The sequence below is a fragment of the Schistocerca americana genome, chromosome 4 (assembly GCF_021461395.2).
Source record: "Schistocerca americana isolate TAMUIC-IGC-003095 chromosome 4, iqSchAmer2.1, whole genome shotgun sequence".
In the NCBI taxonomy this organism is placed as follows: Eukaryota; Metazoa; Arthropoda; class Insecta; order Orthoptera; family Acrididae; genus Schistocerca; species Schistocerca americana.
In genome coordinates this window covers 272,588,882-272,595,623 of record NC_060122.1, presented here as the reverse complement: position 1 = coordinate 272,595,623, position 6,742 = coordinate 272,588,882, and the positions used below count along the sequence as shown (strand labels likewise).

Sequence of the window (6,742 nt, the reverse complement as noted above, 5' to 3'; positions counted from 1 at the left end):
GACCATACCCGGGCCGCTGAAACATGTCACTTCAAGGTCACTCCCCAAGTGCCGTAGAGTTGGTAGTATAACTAACAAACACGTGAGGATCTGGAGGCGCCGCGTCTTCTGAACCAGTAACAGCACCGAACAAAAGCCGATTCCGGCGTCGACGCTACCACGTTGCCGGCTTCAATGTAAACATTGTATGTTAGTGTGCGAAAGCCCTTCTGTTGTGTTGTGTTACCGCCTCGACTACAGTTTTTGTTTGTTAAACAATGTCACCAAAACGACGTCTTTCACCAAGCGACAATCCGTTGCACCGTGGAGTGCCATTAAATAGTCAGGCTTTGGAATTGCTACCGAGGACGCGTGAATTTTACGAGCAAGAAAAAGAATTTGTTTCTGTTCATGGGCATGCGTTGATTCCTGCCGATAAAGTCTTAGACCGTACCTCGAAAACTCTAGAACTCAGTGAAAGAACAGTTACAAGGAAAGGGGTGCTACTTCAAGACTTACAAGACGGTGAAGTAAACAATGTGGAAGGAAGCCCCTGTGGAAGAAACAGTGTGTTTTTAAGTACTGCGGGCAAGAAAAAAAAGCAGCCTCGTGGTGTTACAGATACTGATTCTTTCCAATCCGATGCAATTCGTCGGCACATAAACGGATACTATAAGAGGAAAGAATACCCCACAATAGCGAAGTTGCTAATTTCTTTAAAAGAAAGTGAACTTTTCTCAGGAGGAAAACGTCACTTAAGATGATATTAAAAAGTATGGGCCTCCGTTTTAAAAAGTTAGATGGACGAAAACTGTTACTAGAAAACGTTCATGTTGTTGGGACTCGTACTAGTTTCTTATACAAATTCAAATGGCTCTGAGCACTATGGGACTTAACTGCTGAAGAAGAACCGCATACCAGTTAAGCGTGTTGCTGCTGCTGCACTTGTCGACGGACCTTGTGTGTTCTGTGGTTGTAGACTTAATTTTAGTATTGACATAAATGATACATTCGATCATGGTAATGGTTGGCTCACTGTAGCCATTGTACGTGGAGGTAGCGGAGTTCCTAACGTACCTGGACTTGAAAGTTTTGTTGATAGAGACATTATCGCCTACCGTACCTACCATATGGCAGAACTTGCAAATAAAGACTTCGGTAAATCTGCTTATATGTCGCCTTCTGCATTGTCTTTGTATACTCGTAATAAGAGAAAAATATATGTAAATGAGTCTGTATTCATTTGGGTTAAAGGTAAAGGAGTATGTGAATATGTAAAGTTTGTTGGTCGCCGTTCTAAACAGCATCCTAGGGGACTGAACCCTAGAACCTTGTGTTTTCTGTGGTTGTAGACTTAATTTTAGTATTGACATTAACGATACTTTTGATCATGGTAATGGTTGGCTCACTGTAGCCATTGTACGTGGAGGTACGGGAGTCTTACACAAATTGTAGGAAAGAACATACACTCAGTCATATGGTTAGATGAAACCTGGGTCAAAGCTGGAGAATCGGTTGAGAAATGCTGGACAGATGAGACTCCGAATAGCAACGGTCATCCACCAACAGGAAGAGGATCCCGATTAATTATGGTCCATGAAGGATCTTCAAACAGCTTTCTGCCTGAAGGACTTGTAGTTTTTCGATCGATAAAATAAACCGGTGACCATCATGAGAATATGGACTACCCACGGTTTCTACAGTGTTTTAAAAATTTGTTGCTCCAGTTTAGTGTTCCGACAGTTTATGTGATGGACAATACTAGTGACCGTAAAGAAACAGTGCAGTGGTTGCAGGCGAGAGACATTGCTGCGGACATGAGCATGACAAAGCTACTGTTATAATCGCTCGTGAAACAAAATAAGCCTGTGACGCCTAAATACGTTGTAGATGAAATTGCAAGCAAACAGGATCACTTGGTAATTAGACTACCGCCGTATAACTGTCATTTTAATTCAACTGAATTGGTTTGGAGTGAAGTCAAGGCGCACATTGTAAGTAACAACAAGACTTTTACTATAACAGAAGTGGAAAGACTGCTACGTGAAGGTCTTGCTACTGTTGACGCTACGTCATGGAGGAAAAAAGTAAATCATGTTGCTAAACTAATAAGAGAAGCACAGCATTATAAATGAAAACGAACAATTAATGATTTCTCTTATTGATGATGATGATGACAAAGACAACGGCTTTGGCTATGATTCCGATGACAGTGAAGAAGAACTGGATGGAATTGCGCCATTGACATCGTAAATTGGTGAGTGTATACAGAATCAATTCTTTTTCTCTCTGCAATCGGACAGGCTATGCATGTTTTGCTTTATTTCTTTCTATGAGTGTGGATAGCGTGTTATTTGGTATACTTAGATTACATTATTATACGGCGTTTTACAAGCAGCTATTACTGTAACAATTTGGAACGACTTTTCATAGATATTGTCATTAACTTCGGATGTTTTTATTTCCCGGTTTAATATACCATCAAACGCTTGGTCACCGTCGCCGTTCTCTCCATTGTTAGAAAAACGAACTTTGTTGCACTTACTTATAAACGTTGATTGTAGCTTACATTTACAAAACGTACTTGTACTTCGGAGTTGTGGGCGTGTGCGGTGGCAGCTACCTCGCAATCGCTGTGTAGCCAACCACACGCGAGCTGTCAAGTGACATGTTTCACGGGCCCAGGTATATAAAAACTGCTGGCGTCACTCTGCCTTCCTTCCTTGCCTCTTGTTCGACAAAATTCGTCCAAACACAAGAGAATAAAATTTCCTGGCAGGTTAAAGCTGTGTGCCGGACCGAGACTCGAACTCGGGACGTTTGCCTTTCGCGGGCAACTGCTCTACCAACTGAGCTACCCAAGCACGACTCACGCCCCGTTCTCACAGCTTTATTTCTGCCAGTACCTCGTCTGCTACCTTCGTAACTTTGCAGAAACTTTCCTGTTAACCTTGCAGAACTAGCACTCCTGAAACAAAGGATTCTGGTGACAAGAGAATAGCTTCACTGCTCCGTTGCCCAAAGGCTCCGCGTTTCACAGACCTCATACTGCTCATAGTCTTGACAGCGAACTTCTCGCTCCACACCATTCAGCGGCCCCCTGCCTGCCAGAAACCGACACGGCACAGGACTCTGCTACCTGTGTCCAGCACCCCAGGCTCGACTAATGGGTCGCCAGCACGGTGAAACTGCCGCTCCGCCCAAGCCGTTTCCTAGCAAACAAGATTACAGGCAACTTAAAATACATTCATACACAAACCAAAACCGGTTCGCTAGCTCAACTAGTTCTTCGTTGGATCTCCAAACCTATCTTTTTGTTGCTTGGTCAAATGCTGGCCCTCAGGATTTTGCTGTACATTTTATTTTAGAAGACTGAGAGTTGGTGCTCCTCTTCTCTGGTCATGCCTCGGCTGCCTATAGCAGCACAGGCCTGATGATTGTGTTGTAGAGATTTATCTTAGCTTTCCTGGTCAAGAGTTTGGATGAAAGAAGTTTTTGGAGGCAAACTCCTTTGCGTTCCGTAGTCTAGTTTGGTATTCGACTTGTCTTCTGTTGCAATTATTTATATTTACACCAAGATATTTGAAGTTGTGAGTGTTCTTGAAAGTGTAGTTTCCTTGTGAAGATTATCACGTTGTCCTGTGGCCATATTTTCCCTTCGTACGATCATGAATTCTGTTTTTTCTTAATTAACTTTTAAACATATTTTCGTGACGGTTTCATTTAGCTTGCAGTTTCACCACTGTTATTTACTATTAAAAGCGTGACATCTGCATGGGCAAGTATACTTAGTTATTTGTCTGTGATGTTTCCATTTGTTGCTGATTTGGATCCTCTTGCCACGTTTCTCACGAGAAGATTAAAGATCAGAGGGCATAAAGCATCCCATTGTTTCAGTCGCGTTCTACTCTCAAAACAGTCAAAACTGAGCCACACAACGCACCCTGTTTGTTGCTTACTCCATACATACTTTAACCAAGCTGGCGAGTTTCTCGGGGATTCCGTGTTGCTGTATGAACCAAAACAAGAAAGACATGTCCAGTAAACATAGTCTCTGACGTGCCTAATGTGCTTGAAGAACTATAGTCTCTTGTTAATCCTCGCTACGGTGAAACGTTTTTACACTGAACAAGTGGTCATAGCTCTTCGCGGGCATGCATTATTGAGTCCATGTTTATAATTTTTTCTTATTTCTGTCCATTGTCCTTCTTCCATAATACGAAAATTTATTCTGTTTATGTACTGCAAATTTAGAGACCTGATACCTGTTATTTTAAGACAGGCCGTACAACGTGTTACAGTTTACGTTTGTCGTTGCCTTACGATCCAGCCACACACCACACGATAGAGCGCTGCAAGTTGCGGCCCTATCAGGGTATCTGCAACTCGATCGCAGCTCATCTTACCTGCTGCAGCGCCTGCAATATATGAGGGCACCACGTCCGCCGGATACGGCCAGCGCTGGCTAGACTCCACGAGCCACGTAATACTAGACAAATTCCTGGTATTCCAAGACCGGGCAGCCTTTATAGCAACTCACAAGTCAGTGACATTTCCTATTTTGACATCTCGACTCGATAGCGGAATTGCAGCCATTCTGTTCGTCCGAGCGAAGCATTAACCAGTGAGACCAGAGACATCGTCATTGCCACATGTACAAACTGTCTATGGCATTGTTTCCCGCTAGTGACCTACTGTGAACTTAGCTTGTACATTAAAGAACTGTTATCGTGTTTTTGACAAACCTTTACCAGAACAGTTTTTGGATGTTCATCGTTCTGATAGGTGATTTCAGAGACTTCGGTTGTTCGCTTATGTAATAAATGGGACACCTATAGCCGTCCTTGCTATGTTATTTATTATAAGACTACCAATGTCTGCGCTTCATGGCATACCCGATTCATCAGTGGTCAACATCTATGAACTAGTTTTCGCAGACTACCTGTAACAACGACTGGAGTTAACCCCCTCAGTGACAGTTAATACCTGAAGATGGTGCAATGAAGCACATAAATTGGAAGCCATATAACAAACAACATCGGAAGAACCACTGCAGGTGTTCCATTTTATTACATATGTGAGAACAGGACGACCATTACGTTGCATTTTCTTGGAAGCTCCTTCAATTGCTAATGTTACTGAGTATTTTGACTTACAGTAATAAAGTTCTATTGTTCTTGGTTGCCTGGGTGTCTTTCTCTGCTTGTGCGTGCATCACCCACAATATGATACTAAAAATAAAGCAGTATTTTGAGATATGCTTGTGTTGCTAGTGCTGTGCAAAGCTTACGTGCTCCTTGTTTGGCTCATTAAGAATTGGTTCATGTAGTTGAACTTTTAAAGGAAAAAGGAGGTTAACAGTATCAGATCTTTTTAAGAACTTCCTATAAATTTTAAGAGCACTTCTGTAATTGTGTCCGAAAAACCGAAGTTTTGAAAAATGTGCTAAAGACTCTTACTGAGCAACACACAAAAAAAAAAAAATAATAAAAAAAAATAAAAGCAACGGCTGGGCAGCGCTCTTTATTTTTTAGCATGTCGCATCAAAGATGATGATGAATTTGTAAGCAAGATAGTAACCGAGGATGACACTTGAGTCGCTTATGAAAACCCTCATTCGAAACGACACGCAGTGAAATCGAGGCATGCTGTGTCTACAGGGAAGACTAAAACCAAGCAAATATTGACGCCTCGAAAAGTCATGTGCACCGGCTTTTGTGATAGGCACAGTATAGCTGCTTATGGAACTGCGTCGCACTCATAAATTGTATTGCTTTGTTGTTTTGATTCATGACAATGACCGACCACACACTGCGACCAAGACACGATAACATTTAAAGGACCTTGGCTGTAGCTAGTTTGGCTATTCTCTGTACAGCGCTGACATCGCCCATGGAGATATCCATCTCTTTCTGTGCGTTCGTTGGTAATCAGTAATTCAGCATCAATGATGAGCCAGAACTATATACTTATATGGATAAGGTGTCTGTTATTTCGGACATTCCATACCAGCCATGACCTTCTTATTCTGTGCAGATGCACACATATTACCCGAACTCTTTCGGGACTTGGTAAGAATGTCTTCCGCGAGTAATGAGTGCGTTGGGGTGGGACACTACGAATGTAGTGTGTGGACATACAAGGTGATAATGTGGGTCTCGCGGGAGGCATGCGTGAGATAGTCCCTGCAGTCGCCATATGCACTGTGCCCTCGGTGGCTCAGCTGGATAGAGCGTCTGCCATGTAAGCAGGAGATCCCGGGTTCGAGTCCCGGTCGGGCACACATTTTCACCCGTCACCGTTGATCTAAATCAACGCCCGTCATCAGCTGACGGTATTAATATAATTCTAATTTCGTTCTAGACGGCTGCAGGTCCGAAAGAACAGACATCATATCCTTATAAGTATATACTTTCTGGACTGTCTGATGTAAGAGGGGCATAAAACTGTGGGCCTGCCTGGATAGTTTGATCGGTTAGAGCACTGATCGACAAAGTTGTATTCCGGTTTCGTCTCCCGCTCAGGTACAAACTTTTAGAATGCCAAGTAACATCGCATAGTAATATTTACCAGCTTTGCATATAATGTCGTATAGTTAACTAACAACCAGTTTTTTTGGTTCAAATGGCTCTGAGCACTATGGGACTCAACTGCTGAGGTCATTAGTCCCCTAGAACTTAGAACTAGTTAAACCTAACTAACCTAAGGACATCACAAACATCCATGCCCGAGGCAGGATTCGAACCTGCGACCGTAGCGGTCT

At 42.7% G+C, this 6,742-nt stretch overlaps 1 non-coding gene across 1 annotated transcript; it reads left to right on the top strand.

The window, feature by feature from the left end:
* Positions 1-6,185: 6,185 nt before the first annotated feature.
* Positions 6,186-6,261, top strand: Trnat-ugu. Its single transcript has one exon. It is a non-coding gene; the product is annotated as a tRNA-Thr (tRNA).
* Positions 6,262-6,742: the final 481 nt, after the last annotated feature.